This window comes from Aquarana catesbeiana, linkage group LG05, assembly GCF_042186555.1.
Source record: "Aquarana catesbeiana isolate 2022-GZ linkage group LG05, ASM4218655v1, whole genome shotgun sequence".
NCBI lineage: Eukaryota > Metazoa > Chordata > Amphibia > Anura > Ranidae > Aquarana > Aquarana catesbeiana.
The window spans coordinates 228,579,146-228,605,899 of NC_133328.1; the positions used below are offsets into that span (position 1 = coordinate 228,579,146).

Below are 26,754 nucleotides of genomic sequence, written 5' to 3' on the forward strand. Positions count from 1 at the left end.
ACTCATAATTTTGAACAAACAATAGTGACCCAGGGATACTAAATGTCTTAAATAATAGAAAAGTTAAAAACTCCAAGGCTAAGAATTTTATTTACTGTATGTCTGGTTATCCTGGCATAAGGTAAGAAAAAAAAAAACATTTTTTTTTTAATAAAGAACAAGAAATCACCATAACTGCTACAATAATAAGGCTAAAGCTATATAGTAAGCTACGTTTCTATATAGTATGTTACTATCACACACCTTTTTCATGATAAATATCAGCTCTTTGTTAGATCTAGAGGTTCAGCTCCTTTGCCACTGCTCACACTGTCATTATTAACAACAATCAGCTGTCAAAATGACAGCCTTAAATTGCTATGTATTACACAGCAGGAGTAGCTGCCAAAGTGCAGCCACTCCTGTGTAAAATGACACTTGTTGATAATTTGAACGTGACATTGGGTAATACTGTGTAACAACTGCATTTACCATTTCATTCATTTGAAGATCAAAGATGGGACCTTTGAACTGCATTTGACATCAGTTAAAGAAAACCTTATACTTTATATAGATGTTTTCTTATCTAACTACTAATAAACCCTCAGCTAACCCTAATCAGTCCCAATTACCTCCCATTCTTCCTTTATTTTTGTGTTGATTTTTTTCATTTCAATTATATTTTACCATTAATAGTTACATTTGTTTTTCAATATCATTTGTTTTGTTTGTTATTTATTTCAGTGTTGTATAAAAATGCTGAAAAAAACCCACCCTTTTCATTTGCAAATAACTTTCCCAGGCTTTCAACCAGTGTTATTTTAAATGGGACAAATTATAGATACAATGCTAATTTTTTATTTACAGTAAAACAGCATTTTTGTACTAACTGTAAAGTCAGTTCTTGGAGTTAAGAGATAAAAAAATTAATGATACAATTGGATAATACTACCTCCAACAGGGTGCTTGTATACTTACAAACAAAAAAGTAATTGGCCAGCTTGGTATAAACCCTCCTACTTCCGGCATGCTTCAGTTTTGCAGAAGATCAGTATTTAGGAGTAGATCACAAACACAGAGAAGTGGAACCTGTGTCCCTTAACCACTCTTTGCCCGCCCGCAGTAATTTTACTGCAGGCGTGCGGCAGCTGCAAGTCAGGCGATGTACCTGTATGTCGCCTGGCATATGTACACTGGGGCATCCCCTGGGGTGCACAGCGTGTCACTTTTGGGGTGGACACAGCGGATTGCGGTTTGAGTGGGTTTCATTCACATCAGTTGTGTGCTTAGTATTGTGATGCTGTGATTTGCCCACAGCTATCACATGGTACCTGGGCCTATCAGAGCACCCTGTTCCATGTGATTAGCGACAGCCAATCACAGATCACTAGTAATCACAGCTCTTATGAATGAAACCCATTCATGACAGTTAAAAACATTGCTGTTACAGTGATAATCACTGTAACAGCAATCAACCCCCTCATAATGAATCACCTTCATCCCAGGTGTAAAGCATGCTAAAGATGGTCTTTATAATCCCCCTGGGGCCACAACAGGCATTAAAGGTAATAGACAGGAAAAGCAGGACATTAGTCCTCAAAAAACTGTACACATACACTCACGGGTCACTTTATTAGGTACACCTTGCTAGTACCGGGTTGGACCCCCTTTTGCCTTCAGAACTGCCTTAATTCTTTGTGGCATAGATTCAACAAGGTGTTAGAAACATTCCTCAGAGATTTTGGTCCATATTCACATGATAGCATCACACAGTTGCTGCCGATTTATCGGCTGCACATCCATGATGCAAATCATCTCGAACCAGTCTGGCCATTCTCCTCTGACCTCTGACATCAATGAGGCATTTTCGTCCACACGACTTCCACTCACTAGATATTTTCACTTTTTTAGACCATTCTCTGTAAATCCTAGAGAAAGTTGTGCATGAAAATCCCAGTAGATCGAGGGGGGCGTGTCTGGACGTGAGCGGCGGCGGGCGTCTTGCTGAAGAGCTCCAGAGCCCTGCTTCTTAATCCGCCTGCATCCCGGCACCTGTGACCCTAAAACCCACACAAAAACCTGCCAGGCTAACCACCGGGTCCCCCTGCAGCAACACCTCAGACTATTTTTGGGGAATCCGGCTTGTAAGGGACAGAGGCCTATAGCCTCCAGACTCTTGCGGCCGCCGCCATCTTGCCGGTCCGAGGCCTCCCGGGGGAATCTCAATCCGGGCAGATCCGGAGGTAAGGGGACCCCCATCCTTACCCATAAATTGTCCCCCTACACTTTTAGCACGGTCCGGAGGCTCCGCCGAGCTCCGGGGACGCCCGTAGCGGCCGCGGCCTGGTCCGGCCTAGTGCGGCCTAGTGAGGCCTGTGGATCCCCACTCTTTCCTGAAGCCGAGGGACGTCACGAGCGGCCCGGCCCACACCTAAGTGCAGGCCTCCTTCCCTCATCTGTTCTGCCAAACCCCCTAGTCCCTCCCAGGGCCTGGGATATTGCCAGAGACTGCCTGCCTGCCTAGGCTAAGAATTTCACCCCTGATATATCATCCATCATACAAGTGATTGTGACGGAACATTAGGGACCACTTCTCCTAACAATCACCCCCCCACAAATACAAATACGATACAAATCCACAGGGCTACTGACTAACGGCCCCATCATGTCTAACATAGTCCTTTCCCTTGCTATGTAATTCACTGTCTATGAGGGGCGCATACGCGCGAGCGGGGATAATGGAAGTCTGATCCCTCCGCTCCGCTCTGTCGGAAACCGTTACCCGGCCTAATACAACATAGACGATACGAGGAGGGGACCACTACACCTCACAGGATTGAGGAACACCTGGAGCCGCAAGCGGTGATGTACCGCTCCACAAAAAACAAACTAAAAAACCGGCAGAGCAGCAGCTAATCCCCAGCCCCAGCCAAAGGCAGATCCAAGATGGCGCCCAATCCTCCTGAGCCTGATGAGGACACACAGCTCTCTGAACTGGGTCAGGGTTCTCCTGCCGTCAGCCTCCATCTCTTTCCCACGGACCACGTAAGTCCCCACCCTGCTGACTCTGATGCCATGCTAGCCAAGTTCCGCAGCATTGTTAGAGATGGGATAACGGCTGCCTCCCGAAAGCTTTCCTCAGATTTGGTCCGCGGCCTTAAGGAGATTGGCCACCGCACCAATCAATTGCCATGAGGAGGAAGTAGACAGAATGTCCACAGAAATAGACGCTCTCAGAGATAAATTAGAGGACACGGAAAACAGGGCCCGCAGGGATAACCTTCGTATCCGCGGCATCCCTGAAACGGTCACTGACCTGCAAGGAACAGCCACAGCTTTCTTCCAGGAACTGACTCCTGAGATTCCGCTGGACAGGCTGAAGTTTGACCGCATTCATCGGTCACTGGCCCCTAAACCCTCCGAAGGTCCCCCAAGGGATGTTATCATCAAGTTCCATTATTATAGGACCAAGGAGAAACTCTTACAGTCTGCCCGAGAACAATGAGATATCTCTTTCCAAGGCAACCCCCTCCAAATATTCGCGGACCTCTCACCGGTCACCATTGCCAGACGCCAAGGTCTCAAGCCTTATCTCCAAGTTCTACAATCCCATCAAATCAAATACAGATGGGGGTTCCCCTTTAAACTTTCCTTCTCCCATCGGGGTCGCCAGTTCCATGCCACCTCCCCATCAGGCCTAAAACAACATCTCCAGGATCTGCAATTGGACATCCCTCCGTCCCAACCTGATGCCCAGGATTCACGTTCCCGACCAGGCCCCGCTAGACCTCCTCATTAATCCTCTCAAGCATCACAAAAATCACAATCTGGATCCCAGGCACTGCGGGACTTGCAGGCCCAACGATTCCAACAAGCCAATAACGGATGAAAGCCCCCATCCTCCCTTGATGTGCATTTTACTTTACTTGGTCGCTTACCCGGTGTGTCACTGAATGTTCTTGTTCTAAATTCCAACCTAACGTGAGGAGCCCAACAGCTTGTTTTGGAGGACGTCCCCCTGCCATACCTTTGCCCTATTGAGTTGACTACTGCTTGGCTGGGGTGGGCGTTGCCCGACTGTAGACTGCCCCGTTTGTGAGATGGCGGTCCCGGGCGCGGGCATGGACCACCCCATATGGGGTTCCCTGTTGGATCTCCGGCACTGGTCTGCCCCCTAAACCACCTCTACCGTCCTGATGGCTCTCGTGGAGTAGAGGGTTCATCAGGCTTAAGACATCACTTTCAAGACCTGTTGGGGTGGGGGGAGAAGGGTAAATGGTTTTAGGCCGGGGACACGCCTCCACTGACAGTTATGTAGGTTGGTTGTTTTTGTTTACACACCGAGGCCCTTCACTCCTGTTCAGTGGAGTGATAGAGCTGGCGCTTTGATTTTGATGTGGGGTCCCGCCCCGCCGTCGGGGGTGGGCGGTCTTGTGGCTGTCGCCCCTGGGGGCGGGGGGGGGAATCCCGCATCTACACCTTTAAATGTCGATAACACATTGAGGATCTCACACCGTTATTCATTTTAAGCTACTTGTATTGATGCCTTTTCTAAGTATTGTTTAAATTCTATGTTCATTTTGTTTAACTTGATTGCATTATCTTTATTATAGGCCGGTGGTTCCGACGGACCACTGCTCCCCTCAAGAGATGGCACCTGGATAAGATACGTGTCTTGGCTTTGGTCCCATCCCATTGTGGGCCTTGTTGCCCACGTCGTGATACATCAATGTACTCGCTACACACTATAATCCGAGTTATACTCGGTACTTCTATATCTTATGTTCTTTCCTATTTTTACTATCCTTCTCCCCCCTTTCTCTCCCTCCCCCTTTCCCCATTCCCTCGGACCCTGGGGTATGCGGATGGAGTAATCCATAACGTTACATCTCAGACCCAATGACCCTTCATTGGTTGTCCCTGAACGTTCAAGGCATGAATTCCCCCCAAAAAGAGTCAAGGTTTTTAACTACCTTAAGCAACAAAAAATAGACATTGCCTGTTTGCAGGAAACACACTTTTCTTCCTCTTCCTGCCCCAAATATTTTGCGGCAAACTATCCCCAAGTCTATTTGGCTAATGGTCCTACTAAACAGAGAGGGGTCCTTATAGCTATACGTAAATCGATTCCCTTTATCTGTAACAAACATATAGCTGACCCTAATGGTAGATACCTTCTCCTGCAGGGTTCTGTTCAGGACAATGAAGTAACTATCATGACTTATTACGCCCCAAATGACAATCCGGGCCCATTTCTGTCTCATGTCTGCTCCTTGTTGCAGGTCCACCAGAAAGGCACCCTCCTGTTGGCGGGCGATTCTAATGTGACACTCAATCTTGCCCTTGATAAGTACCCGGCAGATCATAAAGCTCCCTCTCTTGCTTCAAAAAAAGTTTTGCTAGCCCTACAAAATCTTGATTTAGTGGACATATGGCGTGAGTTTCATCCCATGGGTAGGGACTACGACCACTCGTTTGTGTTACGGAAACATCTCCCTTTAATAGAATCGGTCTCGATTTTAGCAGTTCCTTGGTCGGATCACGACCCTGTTCTAACCGTTTGTCGCTCCCTACTTAGCAAACCACAACATGCTCCATGGGTGATGAATGATTCTCTTTTATCCTTCAAACCAATCCTCAGTGAAATCCAAGAAGCTTCTGCGGAATACTTTAGACTCAATGCAGGTTCTGTCTCGTCCCCAATAACACTATGGGAGGCTTATAAAGCTGTCCTCCGGGGTCGCGTTATTAGAATAGCGCCTCAACGCAAAAGAGAAAGGATTCAGGCCCGACGCAAGTTAGAGCAGAACTTGGAGGACCGATCGGCGGCCTTTAAGTTAACCCCCACCCCTGCTAATCGCAGATCTTTAGACAAAGCCTGTACAGACTTGGATCTATGTCTAACAGACGAAGCGGACCGATCCTTACGTTGGGCCCGCCAGAAATGGTATGATAAGGCAAACAAAACCAATTTGGCCAATAGGCTACGCACTTTTACCCCGAAATTTACCCCTATAACCTTGCGCACCCGCCATAATATCCTCATGGGAAACCCCCAGAAGGTCTTGGAAGAATTCTGCCATCGCCTTACCAAACTTTACTCCCCCCAAATCACTCTTCAATGCAGGGCCTGAATGCTTTCTTAAAAGAGTTATCTTTACCTTCCCTATCCGAATCCCATATCTCCCTAATGGACCGGGATATACAGGTCTCTGAGGTTCTCCAATGCATTAAGGAACTGAAAGTGGGCAAAAGACCAGGCCCAGACGGTTTCACCGCTCTGTATTACCGAAAATTTGCAGAGGTTCTGGTCCCACACCTAGCGGCTATGTATAACTCGGTCAAAGGAGGTCACACATTTACACCAGATTTGCTGACAGCCAATATAGTGATGATCCCTAAGCCAGATAAGGACCATTCCTCCTGGGCAAATTTTCGGCCAATCTCTTTAATTAATATTGACATGAAGATATTGACGAAAATTCTGGCCAACCGCCTGAATTCCTTCCTGATAAAAAAGGACCAGGTGGGATTCGTCCCCCGTAGGCAGGCAGGAGATGCTATTAGACGACTCCTCCAAATTCAACATATAGCTCATGAAAGGTCCCTGGAGACAATGTTTCTTTCTTTAGATGTCAATAAGGCCTTTGATACCTTATCCTAGCCCTATTTGACACAGGTTCTCACTCACTACGGTTTCGGCACCTCCTTTTTGAGTTGGGTCTCAGCCATATATCACTCCCCGCAGGCTAAAGTGCGTTACTATGGATATGAATCTCCCACTTTCCCTATTAAGAGGGGAACACGTCAGGGATGCCCACTCTCCCCACTTTTATTTATACTAGCTCTTGAACCCCTGGCAGAGGCCATACGCTCTCACCCAGATATATCAGGAGTAGAAGTAGCAGGCACTGCGCACAAATTGTCACTGTTTGTGGATGACATTTTATTAACCATTACTAAACCTAGAATCTCCCTCCCCAATTTATTCTCTCTCTTAGACTCCTTCGCCTCATTCTCAGGCCTTTCAGTTAACCCAGCAAAATCTAAAGCGATGTCTATCAACCTCCGGGCCCTGGAACTAGAATCCCTACAATCGGCATTCTCATTCCAGTGGTTAACCTCACTACCCTATTTGGGTATTAAACTTACTCCGAGGTACTCGGGATTATACCAAGCCAATTTTCCTCCGCTGTTCCGAAAGCTGGAGGCTATGCTTGCCTCTTGGTCCACACTCCGGATTTCTTGGTTCGGCAGAATAGCGACAGTACGCATGACGTACCTCCCTAAACTGCTCTATTATTTTAGAGTTCTACCAGTCCATGTGCCCCCTCATATCATTCGAATACATCAACGTAAAATTATGCAGTTTATATGGGGCCCCAAGAAACCCAGGATCAAGAGACAGGTACTTTACGCACGCAGAATCAATGGTGGCCTATCAGTTCCTAATCTGCAAGCATATTATACGGCAGTGGCGGCTGGTGCTCAAAATTTTTGGGGGGGCGCAAACAAACTGAAAAATTCTGAAAAAAAAACATCAATCGCAGCCTGTGTCATCAAAAATGCAGCCACTGTGTCATCAAAAACGCAGCCACTGTGTCATCAAAAACGCAGCCACTGTGTCATCAAAAACGCAGCCACTGTGTCATCAAAAACACAGCCACTGTGTCATCAAAAACGCAGCCACTGTGTCATCAAAAACGCAGCCACTGTGTCATCAAAAACGCATCCACTGTGTCATCAAAAACGCATCCACTGTGTCATCAAAAACGCATTCACTGTGTCATCAAAAACGCATCCACTGTGTCATCAAAAACGCATTCACTGTGTCATCAAAAATGCATTCACTGTGTCATCAAAAATGCATTCACTGTGTCATCAAAAACGCAGCCACTGTGTCATCAAAAACGCATTCACTGTGTCATCAAAAACGCATTTACTGTGTCATCAAAAACGCATCCACTGTGTCATAAAAAATGCATCCACTGTGTCATCAAAAACGCATTCACTGTGTCATCAAAAACGCATTCACTGTGTCATCAAAAATGCATTCACTGTGTCATAAAAAACGCATCCACTGTGTCATCAAAAACGCATTCACTGTGTCATCAAAAACGCAGCCACTGTGTCATCAAAAACGCAGCCACTGTGTCATAAAAAACGCATCCACTGTGTCATAAAAAATGCATCCACTGTGTCATCAAAAACGCATCCACAGTGTCATCAAAAACGCATTCACTGCGTCATCAAAAACGCATTCACTGTGTCATCAAAAACGCATTCACTGTGTCATAAAAAACGCATCCACTGTGTCATAAAAAATGCATCCACTGTGTCATCAAAAACGCATTCACTGTGTCATCAAAAATGCAGCCACTGTGTCATCAAAAACGCAGCCACTGTGTCATCAAAAACGCATCCACTGTGTCCACTGATCCCAGAAACCACGATTGTCTCCTTAATAACAGCCAGCATCTCTTTGAACAAGGGGGAAGAGGTGCAAGTTATCAAAGAAAGATAATGACAGTGATTTGGGGGGCTGGGAGAGGATGCTTTATGTGCTAGGGGCCACTTTGGGATCAGAGAGGATTTGTGCTGGGGGGGGGTCTAATTTTATATTCAACCCCCCTTCTAGCACAAATCCTCTCTGCTCCCAAAGTGGCCCCTAGCACATAAAGCATCCTCTCCCAGCCCCCCAAATCACTGTATCTTTGTTTGATAACGTCCTGTGTATGTGTCCATTCTCCTCCCCCTCCCCCTCTGTCTGTGTATAGGTGTCTTCAGTCCGTGTGTAGTGAGACAGGAGGGAGGGGGGGGAATGGGGAAGAGAGGGACAGATACATGCAGCTGTGCTGGAGCTCACCCTGCTTGCCAGACAGCAACACATCCCTCATTTACCTTCCTCCTGCAGCTCCGCTCAGCTGAAGAACGGAGCTGCCGACATCACTTCCGGCTCTCGTCTTCTTCACGAAAGCCGGAAGTGACCTCAAGATTTGAAAAGCAATGCTCCCGCCCATAGAATCACACTGATTCTACGAGCGGAAGCTAATCGGCGTTTTCGTTTGCGCCACAAGGCGGGTTAAAAGCCCGCAAATGAAGCGCCGCGTCTGCAATCTCGTGATTGCATTGACGTGGCGCTTCCCATAGTGCACTGGCGTCCGGCGCCACAGTGCACTTTGTTGAAGGACTTTTTTTTTTTTTTTTTTTGTTCTTAAAGGGGCCGTTTTAAAAAAAAATGTTTTTTTTTTTTTGAATTTTTTTTTTTTTTCCGACTACAGGAGGGGGGGGGGGGGGGGGCGGCGCCCTGGCGCCCCCTATGGACAGGCCGCCACTGTTATACGGCTGCGGGTATCGCCCCAATATCTCACCTTCATGAGAAACAACAAATGCCACTGTGGGCCACCATGGATTTAGTCAATGCACACCAACACCTCTAGCTTCTCTTCCTTGGCTTCCTAAAGCACATCGCCCGCTACCATAGGTCCCTGTCTGACTCACTCCCTTAAACTGTGGGATGCGGTTAAGTACTCAGCGGGCCTAATTTCTCCTCATCTCCCATTACTTCGTCTCCTCCATTGCCCTTTATTTCAACCAGGTTGTGATAATCTATTGCAGTTTAAATGGTGGTCTGATAACGGCTTCACAGATGTCCATTCGCTATTCACCCCAACCAAGATCATCCCTTTCGCGGCTTTACGTTCCTCACACGATATCCCCCTTAAGGAACATTACAGTTACCTGCAAATTAGGCATTTTCTCCAGCTTACAAAATCCCATTCGGCCCCCTTTACTATGACCCCATTTGAAAGCCTTTGTAGATCTCGCCCCTAATCCTCGGGTCTGATTTCCCTCATATATAGTGCTATAATTAATTCCATGACACCACCATTGAGATCCTATTATCTTCAATGGGTGGCCGAACTTGGAAAACAATTAGACCCGGAAGATTGGCAAGGTATGACTATTATGCTATCCAAATGCTCTAAGAATGTTCTCTTTTTTGGGGAACGCTTACAAAGTCTTCTATAGATGGTACTATACCGCGGCTAGATTAGCAAGCTTCATCCCATCTTATTCCCCCCTCTGTTTTCGCGGGTGCTCACAGGAGGGCACAATGGCACATATCTGGTGGACTTGTCCCAGGGTTTGCAGATTATGGGTCAGGGTATACGCACTACTACGCAATCTTTTTAACACCACTATAAAACGGAACCCTTTTGAAGCCCTTTTATGGAAACCGATTGCAGAACTTCTTCGTCCTGAACGCCAATTAGCAGCACATATTTTTACCGCAACTAAATTGACCATAGCAAGGGCCTGGAAAACCCCGAACCTCAGTTTTGAGGCAGTTAAAAACTGTCTGAATGATATCATGGTAAACGAGAAGCTTACGGCCATATTATTGGACACGCACGATAAATTCCTCAGGATATGGCAACCCTGGGTGACCCATAATCGTCCTTCGAGATTTGACCTAACGCTTCTTTCCCTATAATGAGCCTCCGTCCCCCCCACCCCAGGGTCCTCCCCCCCCCCTTTTTTTTTCTCTTCTTCTCACCCCCCTCTACCCCCACTCTCAATTCCTCTCTCCTTCCCCTTATTCAGGCCCTTGGGCTTAAGTCTACAGAGAATGGATATTTACGGTAATGAAAAGAAAGAAAAAAGTTTTTTTTCTTTTTTCATTATTAATGCAATGTTGCGTATTACCATAACATCTCGCTAGACATACTTTAAATGTTCAAGAGTGTTTGCAAACATAAAATTCTGTGTTTGCAGTTTACCGCTAGGCTAGTAAACACGAGATGAAGACTCTCCTTAGTATGTCGCCAGGCCTCGGCCTTGAGCTGCCTGAGACCAGGCTTTAAGCCTTGAATGTCAGTTCTACTTGCCGGATACCGGCAGTTTTATACCTGTTAACTCTAAATGTATCCATCACTGTACTACTCTGTTGATATATATCTTCAATAAAACTCTTTGTACAAGAAAATCCCAGTAGATCAGCAGTTTCTTGAAATACTCAGACCAGCCCCTCTGGCACCAACAACCATTCCACGTTCAAAGTCACTTAAATCCCCTTTCTTCCCCATTCTGACGCTCGGTTTAGACTTTAGCAAGTCGTCTTCACCACATCTAGATACCTAAATGCACTGAGTTGCTGCCATGTGCTTGGCTAATTAGCAATTTGTGTTACCAAGCAATGGAACAGGTGTACCTAATAAAGTAGCCTATGGATGAATTTATGCTTATGTAGGGGACCACCAAGAGTGTTACTCCAAACCAGCCACAGAAAGATTTAGATGATTTTTTTTTTTTATTATTATGTTTAACTAGATGGACTTGTGTCTTTTTTCAACCTAACTATGTAACTATGGTAACAGTCTCTATAGATCCTCCATCACACAAGGGGTCCCCCAACAAGTGCTCTAAAGAAGTGGTACTACACAAAACATGTTGAGCTATATAAGGGTCGTAGAATCCTCTACTAAGTATACTGCTTTGATTGCCAGTTTGTGGTTAATATATTGCTGCATATGAGTTGAGCCACCATAACATTCAACATAGGGTTCAGAATGCTACTGTGCTTTTAACTTGTATGGTTTTAAGATTTTAGTGATTTGCATTGAAAAAATACCCTAATGCACTGAGGATTTGACAAGATGGCTCCCAGACCATCAAAATAAAAGATGATATTCAACAGTGCCTAGAAATGACTTTTATGAAAAAGGATTAAAGTGGTTGTAAAGATTGAAGGTTTTCTACTTGCAGAAGTAATGATTTATGCAGCCTACACACGGTCGGACTTTTCGACCGGACTGGTCCGACGGATTTAGATTTGGAACATGCTTCAAATCTTCACGTCGTAACTCCGCCGGACCCAGAAATCCGCTTGTCTGTATGCTAGTCTGACGGACAAAAACCGACGCTAGGGCAGCTATTGGCTACTGGCTATCAACTTCCCTATTTTAGTCCGGTGTACATCATCATGTGTGAATCCATCGGACTTTGGTGTGATCATGTGTAGGCAAGTCCGTTCGTTAAAAAGTCAGTCGGTAGTCCGTCAAAAGTCCATTGAAATCCCGTTGGACCAGTCCGGTCGGAAAGTCCGCCCGTGTGTATGCGTCTTCAGAGTACATTCAATTAAAATAGTGGATTACCCCTGGTAAAAATTCCATCAGTGTTGCTCTAATTATAAGCATGTACTGTACATCTTTTTTTTTAAAAACAGCCTTTACACAATTACCTGTTTGTGTGACAAAAGATCTGCCTGAACCTTATGTCTGAAACTGGCATCAGATGAGGCTCAAACACACCAGGCAAAATTTAGAGAATGTGCAAACAGAAGGCCAAGTGGCAGCCAAGCAAATCTGGGAAACAGATTATAGATGCTGAAAGACTTATAAAGCACTTACTGATCAAGTGGTGTGTGCCTTGTTACTGAACCTACAGGTTTAAATGATGATCTGCCCTAAACAACTAGAAATGGTGGAACGAGAAGCAAGCTGTCCTTTATGGGGTCCCTCGGGATTGATGAAAAGAGCGTCAATTACCTGAAGGAAGAAGTAGCTGAGAAATAAATTCAAACAGCTCATACCACATCCAAACAATGGAGGGAAATCTTGAGATAAACTGCAGCAGGACAGAGAGAAGGAAGTCCTAGGTAATGTCCAAGATAGGGTGAAAATAGACCCTCATTTTCAAGTCAACCTTTTCTCTATGTAGAACAAGAAGGGGTCATGAACTCAGAAACTGGTCTAGTTGTTAGCAATAAGGATGGCAACCTTGTGGGTAATTGTTGACACGGAATATCATTGATAGGTTGTAAATGTGATTTTTGAAGGGCTGACAGAACCAGGTGAGATCACACAAAGTCACAGGTGGACTTACTGGTAGACCTTTATTGAGCAACGTCCTGTACAAAGGCTTTTACCAAAGAGAACTACGAGAGCCAAGATTTGCCCCTTGATACCACTCCAGACCAAACACTGCTCCAAACTGTATTAGAGAAAGGTCAGGATGCATCCAATGAATGCATCCTGAATAAAACTTCCTAGCCTTGCACTATGCGAAGTATGTTTTCCAGATGCAATTGAAGACCTTATAAGAGGTGGATTGCCTAGCTTAAAGGAGTGTAGGAATATCAGAATTGGATAGATCCCTATCCTTTAGGACCTGGGCTTCAACAACCATGCAGTCAAAGCAAGCAACTGTGAAGCATTGTGCTAAACTGGTCCTTGGGAAAAAAGTTCTGTGCGATCTGGAAGAGAGTCGGCCAGGAGCCTAATGAGGTCCACGTACCACATCCGCCTGGGCCAATTTAATGTGATGAACGTTACCAGAATGCCTTCCAGCTAAATTATGCAGAGCAGATGAGGAAGGCACAGGGGAGGAAAAGTGCAGATCAGGCCAAAGTGATCCCATGGAGTCACTAGGGCTTCCACTGCAATGGCCAGAGAATTCCTGCACCTGTAGATAAACTTGCTTAGTTTTTTGTTGAATGTAGAAGCCAGGAGGTCCAGATGTAACTTTCTCCCTACTGTGGCAGAGGTCTTGAAACAACTCTGTGTAAAGAGCCAATTCATAGTTACATAGTAGGTGAGGTTGAAAAAAGACACCAGTCCATCCAGTTAAACCTGTGGTGTGTGTGCTTGTGTTTATGTCAATAGTACATTGTATATCCCTGTATGTTGCGATTGTAAGGGTGCCCATCTAATAGTTTTTTGAAACTATTGACACTCCCTGCTGATACCACCGCCTGTGGAAGAGAATTCAACATCCTTACCGCTCTGACAGTAAAGAACCCTCTACGCAGTATAAGGTTAAACCGCTTCTCTTCCAATTTCAGTGAATGGCCACGTGTCTTTTTAAATTCCCTAATAGGGCGTACACACGGTCGGACTTTGTTCGGACATTCCGACAACAAAATCCTAGGATTTTTTCCGACGGATGTTGGCTCAAACTTGTCTTGCATACACACGGTCACACAAAGTTGTCGGAAAATCCGATCGTTCTGAACGTGGTGACGTAAAACACGTACATCGGGACTATAAACGGGCAGTGGCCAATAGCTTTCATCTCTTTATTTATTCTGAGCATGCGTGGCACTTTGTCCGTCGGATTTGTGTACACACGATCGGAATTTCCGACAACGGATTTTGTTGTCGGAAAATTTTATCTCCTGCTCTCCAACTTTGTGTGTCGGAAAATCCGATGGAAAATGTCCGATGGAGCCCACACACGGTCGGAATTTCCGACAACACGCTCCGATCGGACATTTTCCATCGGAAAATCCGACCGTGTGTATGGGGCATTACACTGAAAAGTTTTTTTCCCTATGCTAGGGTCACCAGTTTGGAATTAGTACATCGCTCCTCTCCAGAGAGAATAAGTTCAATGCTTTTAGTCTTTCTCCATAGCTGAGATCATCTAGTCCCTTTATTAGCTTTGTTGCTCTTCTCTGGACTCTTTCCAGTTCCAACACATCCTTCTTAAGAACTGGTACCCAGAACTGGACTGCATACTCAAGATGCAGCCGGACCAGAGTCTTGTAGAATGGGAGAATTTTTGTTTTATCTCTGGAGTGAATCCCCTTTTTAATGCATACCAATATTCTGTTGACCTTGTTTGCAGTAGTTTGATATTGCATGCCATTGCTGAGCCTGTTGTCTACCAGGACCCCAGGTCCTTTTCCATCCTAGATTGCCCCAGAGGTTCTCCCCCTAGTGAGTAACTTGCGTTCATATTTTTTTGCACCCAAATGCATTACTTTACATTTTCAAGATTAAACCTCATCTGCCATGTAGTTGCCCACCCCATTATTTTATTGAGGTCTTCTTGTAAGGTTTCCACTTCCTGCGCAGAAGTTATTGCTCTGCTTAACTTTGCATCATCAGCAAATACTGAGATTGAGCCATTTATCCCATCCTCTATATCACGGGTCGGCAACCTATGGTGCGCCGCCGCTAAATGTCCAGCCCGTCACTAAGGGTCTTTCCCAGGACCCGGCACCTTCATTCCGGGACAATACAGTGTCCCGGAATGAAGCTGATAGAGGAGCAAACCCCACCATAGTGCTGTCACTGGCTCTGCCTCCACCACCACCACCTGAGAGACTCTGCTACTGGCAAGGCCACTGGCTGCTAGAGCCACCTGGCATCTAGCAACCAGTGACGTCATGGCTGTGACTCCCTGCCCTGCATTCAAAATGGAGGAGGAGTTAACTTCCTCCTCTTCCTCCACGCTTAGTGCTCTCCACGGGTCAGCTCCGCCTCCACCACGGACGTCTGGCACCCACCTCCTCTATGTTCTCCAGGCCAGCTCCGCCTGCACCACGATGTCCACTCCACCCACCTCCTCTATCAACTCTGGGCTGCAGAATCCAGCATGCTTTAAAGCACGGGACTCCCACTGCCACTGGGAGGAGCCACAGCAGCGGGGGGGGGGGGCATTCATCTTCCCCGGGAGATGGGGCACTGGTATGTTAGACTGGTGGCAGGCTGTAAGTTCAAGTGACACTGCACATGGGCAGGCTGCAGGTTCAAGTGACACTGCACAGTGGGCAGGCTGCAGGTTCAAGTGACACTGCACAGTGGGCAGGCTGTGGGTTCAAGGGACAGTGCATCTGGGCAGGCTGTGGGTGGCAAGTGAAATGCCACATCTGGTGGCAGGCGATGGTGGCAAGTGACACGCTGCATCTGGTGGCAAGCGACAGTAGCAAGTAACACGCTGCATCTGATGGCAAGTGATGGTGGCAAGAAACAGGCTGCATCTGATGGCAAGTGACAGTGACAAGTGACAGGCTGTAACTGGTGACAAGCGACAGTGGCAAATAACACGCTGCATCTGATGGCAGGTGACAGTGGCAAGTAACACGCTGCATCTGATGGCAAGCGACGGTGGCAAGTAACAAGCTGCATCTCGTGGCAGGTGACAAGCTCAGGGTTCCCACTGATTCAGCATTATGGTGAGTTGAACTATTTCATTATATATTATAACATAGTAATAGAAATAATGTAATTTGATCATCCTGACACCATATCAAGCATGGTGTCGGGATGATTTAGGTGCTTACACCAGCCATTCACTTGACAGGGCGCTGTAATGTAAAGGGGTCCACAGGTGCAGGAGGCTGTGTAATGTAAATGGGTCCAGAGGTGCGGGGGCTGTGTAATTTAAAGGGGGCTGACCCCTGCTCTATATCATTAAAAATTAAATTAAACAGAATTGGTCCCATGACCGATTCTTGGGGGGGCCCCGCTTACCACACCGCACCATTCCAAGTACTCGCTATTAATCACCCTTTGGACCCGCCCCTGTAGCCAGCTTTTAATCCAGGTACTCACCCTATGGTCCATGCTGACAGACCTCAGTTTGTACAGTAAAAGTTTATGGGGAACTGTATCAAATGCTGTTGCAGAATCCAGATACACCACATCTACAGGCCTTCCTTTATCTCAATGGCAGCTCACTTCTTCATAGAAGGTTAATAGATTGGTCTGGTAAGAACGATTCCTCATGAATCCATGCTGATTACCACTAATGATATTGTTTTCAGTACTGAGATCTTGGATATAATCCCTTATCATCCCCTCCAATAGCTTGCAGACTATTGATGTTAGGCTAACTGGCCTGTAGTTTCCAGGGATGTCTCCGCCCCTTTTTTAAATATTGGTACAATGTTGGCTTTTCTCTAATCAGCTGGTACCATTCCAGTCAGTAAACTGTCCATAAAAATTTAGGAACAATGGTCTAGCTATCACCTGACTCAGTTCCTTAAGGACCCTCGGGTGTAAGCCATCCGGTCCTGGTGACTTATTTATGTAAGGTACCAAAATATAGAATAAACAATCAATTTGAAAAAATATACATTTTATTTAAACAATTCTTTAAAAACGCAATGAGCATTTACAAGAGTTAAGTATTATTTCTTTAAACATGTACAACCACTTCTTACTCTACAGGTTTCGCTCAGAGGAGCTTCTTCAGGAGTTTTTGGAAGTGTCACATGAAGTATTATATACTATAAAGAAAACAACAATTGTAAATGGGTATGCTTAAAAATTGCCATAAGTAAAATCACATGGCATGTTAATAGGACAAATCCCTATATGTTGTGGTTGTTCAGGTGCTTATATAATAGTATCTTGAAACTATCGATGCCCCCCGCTGAGAACACCGCCTGTGGAAGGGAATTCCACATCCTTGCCGCTCTTACGGTAAAGAATCCTCTACATAGTTTGAGGTTAAACCTCTTTTCTTCTAATTTTAATGAGTGGCCACGAGTCTTGTTAAACTCCCTTCCGCAAAAAAGTTGTATCCCTATTGTGGGGTCACCAGTATGGTATTTGTAAATTGAAATCATATACCCTCTCAAGCGTCTCTTCTCCAGAGAGAATAAGTTCAGTGCTCGCAACCTTTCCTCATAACTAACAGTTACAGCATTGCATGACTGCGCAATTGTCAGTTAAAGTGGTTGTAAACCCTGTACTACCACTTTTACCTACAGGTAAGCCTATAATAAGGCTTACCTATAAGTACTGTAAATATCTCCTAAACCTGCATGGCTTAGGACATATATACCATATACACATGCTCCGACATCATCGGCGCATGTGCACTGAAGAAACGGCTCGATCGTGCCATTTCTAAAGGGCCTGTATTCCTGCGCGCGTGACGTCATTGCGGCTCCGGCCAATCACAGCGCCAAAAGCCGCAAACCCGTAAATAACTCCGGGAGACATGTCAACGGTCACAGCAGTGTATGGGGACTGCTGCAACAGCTTCGATCTAAAGTAAATATTTCATAATGAGCTAGTATGCAATACATACTAACTCATTATGCCTTTGTCTTGCAGGTTTTTTTTTTTTTGGAGAGATTACAAACACTTTAAAGTAGTGCAGCGCCACATAGCAAAAAATGGCCTGGTCATGAAGCGTATAAAACCTTCCGAAGCTTAAGTGGTTAATGAATGATCAAGAAAAATATTTTCACCTGTTTAAAAATTAGATAAAATTGTTCAGAATAGAGAATGTTTGGAAAAGAGAAAAAAATGGAAAAGAGAAAAAAACGGAAAAGAGAATGTACTTCATTGTGATCAAATACTACTAAAAGGCACTGGGAGGCCAGAAAAATTCAGACTTTGAAAAAATAGGGCTAAAAGAGCGATACAAAGAAAGAAAAACATAACAATCAGAAAGCAGCATGTCCTTGATATAGTTTAAACGTTAACTAATGGCATACAAAGTGCATTCTGCACTGTCAAATAACAAAAAAGTTATATATAGTACGCATACTTTACAAATAGATAATTGTAAACACATAACTCTAAAATGTCACCAAGAAATCATTACTGAAAAATGTATAATTTTTGAGCACTTATCAGTATTGTTAAATAAGGAGGCTGGGAATTGGGATGTATGAAATATAGTAAAAATATTGAATATTGATACACAGAGCATTGGAGATACATGAATGTATTGCATGGAGTTACATGAATGAAAAAACTGTATGTCTGTTGTCATGGTGCTCAGTAGGGATGAGCCGAACACCCCCCAGTTCGGTTCGCAGCAGAACATGCGAACAGGCAAAAAATTTGTTCGAACACGAGGACACCGTTAAAGTCTATGGGACACAAACATGAATAATGAAAAGTGCTAATTTTAAAGGCTTAAATGCAAGTTATTGTCATAAAAAGTGTTTGGGGACCTGGGTCCTGCCCCAGGGGACATGTATCAATGCAAAAAAAGTTTTTAAAATGGCCGTTTTTTCGGGAGCAGTGATTTTATTAATGCTTAAAGTGAAACAATAAAAGTGAAATATTCCTTTAAATTTCGTACCTGGGGGGTGTCTATAGTATGCCTGTAAAGTGGAGCATGTTTCCTGTGTTTACAACAGTCCCTACATAAAGTGACATTTCTAAAGAGAAAAAAAGTCATTTAAAAGTACTCGCGACTATAATGAATTGTCGGTCCCAGCAATACACATAAAAGTAATTGAAAAAAATGGCATGGGATTCCCCCACAGTCCATTACCAGGCCCTTTGGGTCTGGTATGAATATTAAGGGGAACCACGAACCAAAATTTAAAAAAATAAATTGCGTGGGGGTCCCCCCAAATTCCATACCAGGCCCTTCAGGTCTGGTATGGATGTTAAAGGGAACCCCACGCCAAAATTTAAAAAAAAATGGCGTGGGGGTCCCCCTCAAAATCCATACCAGACCCTTTAGGTCTGTGACACTGTGACGTCCCCGGGTTACCCCGACCCCCTGTGACGCACGGGGACATCCCTATGGCTTCCCCATGGCGTCAGAGGGCACCGCATGGCCCCGCCCTTAGTTATAAAAGAACTGTCGCCTGAGAGGACGGTCGTTATGGCGGATGCCTCCCATGGAGGCAGATCAGTGGCGGCATGCAGGTTTTTCTTCTTTTTCGGTCTGTCGGCGGAGAAAGAGAAGAAGAAGAAGACTTTGTGGGACATTTTTATTTTTTTATTTTTTAATAAAGGACTTGTTCCAAGCCGTGCCATGTCATTTTTACCATTTTCACACTTTTTTGTGAAATGGTAGGGGTACATTTGTACCCGTTACCATTTCACACAGGGGGGAGGCAGGGATCTGGGGTCCCCTTGTTAAAGGGGGCTTCCAGATTCTGATAAGCCCCCTGCCTGCAGACCCCCACAACCACCGGGCAAGGGTTGTGGGGATGAGGCCCTTGTTCCCATTAACATGGGGACAAGGTGCTTTGGGGGACTATCCCAAAGCACCCTCACCATGTTGAGGGTATGTGGCCTGGTACGGTTCAGGAGGGGGAGTGCTCTCTCATCCCCCCTCTTTTCCTGCAGCCTGTCAGGTTGCGTGCTCAGATAAGGGTCTGGAATGGATTTTTGAGGGGATACCCACGCCATTTTTATTTCATTTTGGCATGGGGTTCCCCTTAAAATCCATACCAAACCTGGAGCGTCTAGTATGGATTTTGAGGGGGACCCCCACGCCATTTTTAAAAAAAATTTTGGCGTAGGGTTCCCCTTAATATCCATACCAAACCTGAAGGGCCTGGTATGGAATTTGGGGGGACCCCCACTCAATTTTTTTTTACATTTTGGTTCGGGGTTCCCCTTAATATTCATACCAGACCCAAAGGGCCTGGTAATGGACTGTGGGGGAATCCCATGCCGTTTTTTTCAATGACTTTTATGTGTATTACTGGGACCGACAATTCATTATAGCCGCGAGTACTTTTAAATGACTTTTTTTCCTTTAGAAATGTAATTTTGTGCAGGAACTGTTGTAAACACGGGAAACATGCGCCACTTTACAGGCATACTATAGACACCCCCCCCCCCCCCGGGTACGAAATTTAAAGGAATATTTCACTTTTATTGTTTCACTTTAAACATTATTAAAATCACTGCTCCCAAAAAAAGGTCATTTTTGAAACTTTTTTTGCATTGATACATGTCCCGTGGGGCAGGACCCAGGTCCCCAAACACTTTTTATGACAATACCATGCATATAAGCCTTTAAAACTAGCACTTTTGATTTCTCCCATAGACTTTTAAAGGGGTGTTCCGTGGCTTTCGAGCAGGCAAACACCCGATGTTCATGGACATTGGGCTCATCCCTAGTGCTCAGATGTCTGCTGTACCTTCCAGGTAAAGATTTTTCAAATGTGTCACCTCAACCCCAAATCCACATTCCTACCAAAATGTTATACATCTGCATAGTTCCCAACTGTAACTGATTTTTAGGGGCTGTCCCTGATTTGGAACAAAGTCCCCCTGTCCCTCTTTCCTCCTCGATTGTCCCTCATTTTGGTCTGATCTATATAGGTAGTGTATTTTAAATACAACTATCTTACAAAAAGTGTTTCCCAGTGCTAAACCTTTCAACCATTTTCCAAATTGCTGCATTTGTACATTTTAACCCTTTCATGACTAAGCCTATTTTTTGAAATGTGGTGTTTACAAGTTAAAATCCGTATTTTTTGCTAGAAAATTACTTAGAGTTCCCAAACATTATATATGTTTTTTTAGCAGAGAATCTAGAGAATAAAATGGAGATTGTTGCAATATTTTATATCGCACGGTATTTGTGTAGCGGTGTTTTAAACACAAATTTTTGGAAAAGGGACACTTTCATGAATTTTAAAAAATCCAAACAGTAAAGTTACCCCAATTTTTTGTATAATGTGAAAGATGATGTTACGCCGAGTAAATAGATACCAAACATGTCACCCTTTATAATTGCACGCACTCGTGGAATGGCGACAAACTACGGTACCTATGAATTTCCATAGGTGACGCTTTAAATTTTTTTTTACGGTCACCAGATTAGAGTTACAGAGGAGGTCTAGGGCTAGAATTATTGCTCTCGCTCTGACGATCGCGGCGATATCTCACATGTGTGATTTGAACACCGTTTACATATGCGGGCGCGACTTCCGTATGCGTTTCCTTCGCTGCGCGAGCTCGCGGGGACGGGGGCGCTTTAAAAAAAAAATTTTTTTAAATCTATTTTATTTTTTTTTATACTTGTAAACTGCGTTTAAAAAAAACATTTTTTTAAAAAATTTTATTGCTGTCACAAGGAATGTAAACATCCCCTTGTGACAGTAATAGGTGGTGACAGGTACTCTTTACGGAGGGATCGGGGGTCTAAAAGACCCCCGATCCCTGCTTTGCACTTCACAGTATTCAGATCGCCGAAAACTAATTTTTTAAATTTGGCGCCATTGGCAGCCGAGTAAACGGGAAGTGACATCATGACGTCGCTTCCGCGTTTACATTCAGAAGGCTGGAACGAAGCCGCCCACAGCTTCGTTCCAGCCCGCCCCCAGCCGCCGAAGGCGGCCGATTGGACACCGGGCTTCCCGATCGCACGGGAGGCCCGGTAAGAGCGGCGGGTGGTGGCGGGAGGGGGGGTGACCCCTCCCGCTCCTCTGGTATAACAGCCGAGCGGCTTTTAGCCGCATCGGTTGTTATACTCCGATAGCCGATTGCCCGCTCTAAACAACGGTACCGGGATGATGCCTGCAGCTACGGGCATCATCCTGGTATAACCCCCGAAAGCTCGCTGCAAGAGACTGAACCCGGCTGCAAGAACTAATCCTCTTTGGACCTGGCATGCCCTGCAGGAACCGCTGTGACCTGTAGTTCCACCGCATCTCTCCAGCCCAGCCAACCGACCCTAATGCAACTTCTCCAACTTCCATGTGAGTGGATATTGTTGTTTTAATAAAATGTATTTATGATTTATACTCAGAGGCGCCCCTCTCCTTGTTGTTGTTTTAGCTTGCTGGACCCTGCTTTTGGTTCCTTTGGTGGCCGCCCTGACTGACCTCTTGTATATACTCCCAGTATATATGCATGAACTTACACATGCATTTTTACAGTTTTCAGTTTCTGGACTAATCGGTTTTACTTTCAAGGTAACTGTGCTTTGCGCCTTTTTACTTGTATAACCCCCGAAAGCCGAGTATGCAGATATGCATACGGTCGGCGGGAAGGGGTTAAAAGCCAATATAAAGGAATAGTAGTTGTGAAAAAAAAAAACTTGTGGGTTTAACTATTTTTTTTTCCGAATAATTCTCCTTTGATCTTCCTGGCGGTAATCCCGATTGTGGCTCGGGGTGAATTTTAATTAGGATTACTCAGAATTGCATCGCAGTATCCTGGGAAAGTTACTTACCTTGTCCCCAGGATCCTGTGTGCAGGCTGTGTCCTCCGCTTGATTTATCAATGTGCCGGGCTCCGTTCCATGCAAGCGTCGCGATGCACGGGGACGGAGCCTGGTGACAAATTCAAAAAGTGAAAAAATAACATAACACATACAGTAACGTAATCTGTAAGATTACAGTGTACTGTATAAAAATTATTTCACATCCCTTTTATCCCTAATGCTTTGTCCAGTATTATTATATTATATATACTGTTCTTTCTGCCTGGAAACTGGAGCTTGTCCATAGTAACCAAAAAGTGTCCCTTTACGTCAAAAGTGGTTTTAGACCAGCTAGAAAACAGCGATAGTAAATTAGAATCACTTGCAGGATTGAGCAATAGTGATTCGTGGGGAAATTCGTGATCAAACACTGAAAGTAACAACAGCGACAATTATGCAACTGAGCAAATTTCAGTGTTTTTGATTTGATTACATTATTGAATACAATTTATTATTATTATATTATTATTTGTTATAATTATTTATAGTTATTTATTATAGTATAATGTATGATTTTGTTTCAAACTTTATCATATACCCGGGATGTCTACTAGACTCTTGTTTGGACATATTTAACCACTTGCCGACCGCCTCACGCTGATATACGTCAGCAGAATGGCACGGGCAGGCAAAATCACGTATTACGTGATTGCCTTCCCTTCCCGCGGGCGGGTGGTCCAACCGGACTCCCCCCTGGTGCCCAAGGCGGTCGGCTTTGGTCTGGCAGCGATCAGAGGTGAGGGGGAGGCCATCCATTCGTGGCCCCCCCCCCCTCGCGATCGCTCCCAGCCAATGGGAACCATCCCCTGCTTCTGTGTAGTACACAGAAGCAGAGGATGTGATGTCATCTCTCCTCGGCTCGGCAGTTTCCGTTCCGGCGCCGAGGAGAGAATACATCTCAGTGAGTTACACAACACTACACCCCACAGTAGAACATGCCAGGCATACTTTACACCCCCGATCACCCCCCAATCACCCCCCCCCCCCCGTCACACTGACACCAAGCAGTTTTTTTTTTTTTTCTGATTACTGCATGGTGTCAGTTTGTGACAGTTAGAAGTGGTAGGGCAGTTAGTGTTAGCCCCCTTTAGGTCTAGGATACCCCCCTAACCCCCCCTAATAAAGTTTTAACCCCTTGATCACCCCCTGTCGCCAGTGTCGCTAAGCGATCATTTTTCTGATCGCTGTATTAGTGTCGCTGGTGACGCTAGTTAGGGACGTAAATATTTAGGTTCGCCGTCAGCGTTTTATAGCAACAGGGACCCCCATATATTACCTAATAAATGTTTTAACCCCTTGATTGCCCCCTAGTTAACCCTTTCACCACTGATCACCGTATAACTGTTACGGGTGACACTGGTTAGTTCGTTTATTTTTTATAGTGTCAGGGTGCCCGCCGTTTATTACCGAATAAAGGTTTAGCCCCCTGATCGCCCGGCGGTGATATGTGTCGCCCCAGGCAGCGTCAGATTAGCGCCAGTACCACTAACACCCACGCACGCAGCATACGCCTCTCTTAGTGGTATAGTATCTGAATGCATCAATATCTGATCCGATCAGATCTATACTAGCGTCCCCAGCAGTTTAGGGTACCCAAAAACGCAGTGTTAGCGGGATCAGCCCAGATATCTGCTAGCACCTGCGTTTTGCCCCTCCGCCTGGCCCAGCCCACCCAAGTGCAGTATCGATCGATCACTGTCACTTACAAAACACTAAACGCATAACTGCAGCATTCGCAGAGTCAGGCCTGATCCCTGCGATCGCTAACAGTTTTTTTGGTAGCGTTTTGGTGAACTGGCAAGCACCAGCCCCAGGCAGCGTCAGGTTAGCGCCAGTACCGCTAACACCCACGCACGCACCGTACACCTCCCTTAGTGGTATAGTATCTGAACGGATCAATATCTGATCCGATCAGATCTATACTAGCGTCCCCAGCAGTTTAGGGTTCCCAAAAACGCAGTGTTAGCGGGATCAGCCCAGATACCTGCTAGCACCTGCATTTTGCCCCTCCGCCTGGCCCAGCCCACCCAAGTGCAGTATCGATCGATCACTGTCACTTACAAAACACTAAACGCATAACTGCAGCGTTCGCAGAGTCAGGCCTGATCCCTGCGATCGCTAACAGTTTTTTTGGTAGCGTTTCGGTGAACTGGCAAGCACCAGCGGCCTAGTACACCCCGGTCGTAGTCAAACCAGCACTGCAGTAACACTTGGTGACGTGGCGAGTCCCATAAGTGCAGTTCAAGCTGGTGAGGTGGCAAGCACAAGTAGTGTCCCGCTGCCACCAAGAAGACAAACACAGGCCCGTCGTGCCCATAATGCCCTTCCTGCTGCATTCGCCAATTCTGATTGGGAACCCACCACTTCTGCAGCGCCCGTACTTCCCCCATTCACATCCCCAACCAAATGCAGTCAGCTGCATGAGTGCCATTTTCTTTATGTCCTCCCGAGTACCCCTACCCAACGAACCCCCCAAAAATGATGTCATGTCTGCAGCAAGCACGGATATAGGCGTGACAAACGCTATTATTGTCCCTCCTGTCCTGACAATCCTGGTCTTTGCATTGGTGAATATTTTGAACGCTACCATACATTAGTTGAGTATTAGCGTAGGGTACAGCATTGCACAGACTAGGCACACTTTCACAGGGTCTCCCAAGATGCCATCGCATTTTGAGAGACCCGAACCTGGAATCGGTTACAGTTATTAAAGTTAGTTACAAAAAAAAGTGTAAAAAAAAAAACCACAATTAAAAATATAAAATAAAAAAAAATAGTTGTCGTTTTATTGTTCTCTCTCTCTCTATTCTCTCTGTATTGTTCTGCTCTTTTTTACTGTATTCTGTTCTGCAATGTTTTATTGTTATTATGTTTTATCATGTTTGCTTTTCAGGTATGCAATTTTTTATACTTTACCGTTTACTGTGCTTTATTGTTAACCATTTTTTTGTTTTCAGGTACACCATTCACGACTTTGAGTGGTTATACTAGAATGATGCCTGCAGGTTTAGGTATCATCTTGGTATCATTCTTTTCAGCCAGCGGTCAGCTTTCACGTAAAAGCAATCCTAGTGGCTAATTAGCCTCTAGACTGCTTTTACAAGCAGTGGGAGGGAATGCCCCCCCCCCACCGTCTTCCGTGTTTTTCTCTGGCTCTCCTGTCTCAACAGGGAACCTGAGAATGCAGCCGGTGATTCAGCCTGACCATAGAGCTGATCAGAGACCAGAGTGGCTCCAAACATCTCTATGGCCTAAGAAACCGGAAGCTACGAGCATTTTATGACTTAGATTTCGCCGGATGTAAACAGCGCCATTGGGAAATTGGGGAAGCATTTTACCACACCGATCTTGGTGTGGTCAGATGCTTCGAGGGCAGAGGAGAAATCTAGGGTCTAATAGACCCCAATTTTTTCAACTAAGAGTACCTGTCACTACCTATTGCTATCATAGGGGATATTTACATTCCCTGAGATAACAATAAAAATGATTTAAAAAAAAAATGAAAGGAACAGTTTAAAAATATGATAAAAAAGCAAAAAAATAATAAAGAAAAAAAAAAAAAAGCACCCCTGTCCCTCCTGCTCTCGCGCTAAGGCGAACGCAAGCGTCGGACTGGCGTCAAATGTAAACAGCAATTGCACCATGCATGTGAGGTATCACCGTGAAGGTCAGATCGAGGGCAGTAATTTTAGCAGTAGACCTCCTCTGTAAATCTAAAGTGGTAACCTGTAAAGGCTTTTAAAGGCTTTTAAAAATGTAGTAATTTTGTTGCCACTGCACGTTTGTGCGCAATTTTAAAGCATGTCATGTTTGGTATCCATGTACTCGGCCTAAGATCATCTTTTTTATTTCATCAAACATTTGGGCAATATAGTGTGTTTTAGTGCATTAAAATTTAAAAAAGTTTGTTTTTTCCCCAAAAAATGCGTTTGAAAAATCGCTGCACAAATACTGTGTGAGAAAAAAAAATGAAACGCCCACCATTTTAATCTGTAGGGCATTTGCTTTAAAAAAAATATATAATGTTTGGGGGTTCAAAGTAATTTTCTTGCAAAAAAA

The 26,754-nt window shown here is 45.0% G+C and overlaps 1 protein-coding gene across 1 annotated transcript in view; it reads right to left on the reverse strand.

Annotated features, from left to right (window-relative positions):
* SPMIP7 (sperm microtubule inner protein 7) overlaps window positions 1-26,754 on the reverse strand; it is a 136,405-nt gene that overhangs the window by 11,533 nt on the left and 98,118 nt on the right. The gene's annotated exons all lie outside the window — the stretch shown is intronic.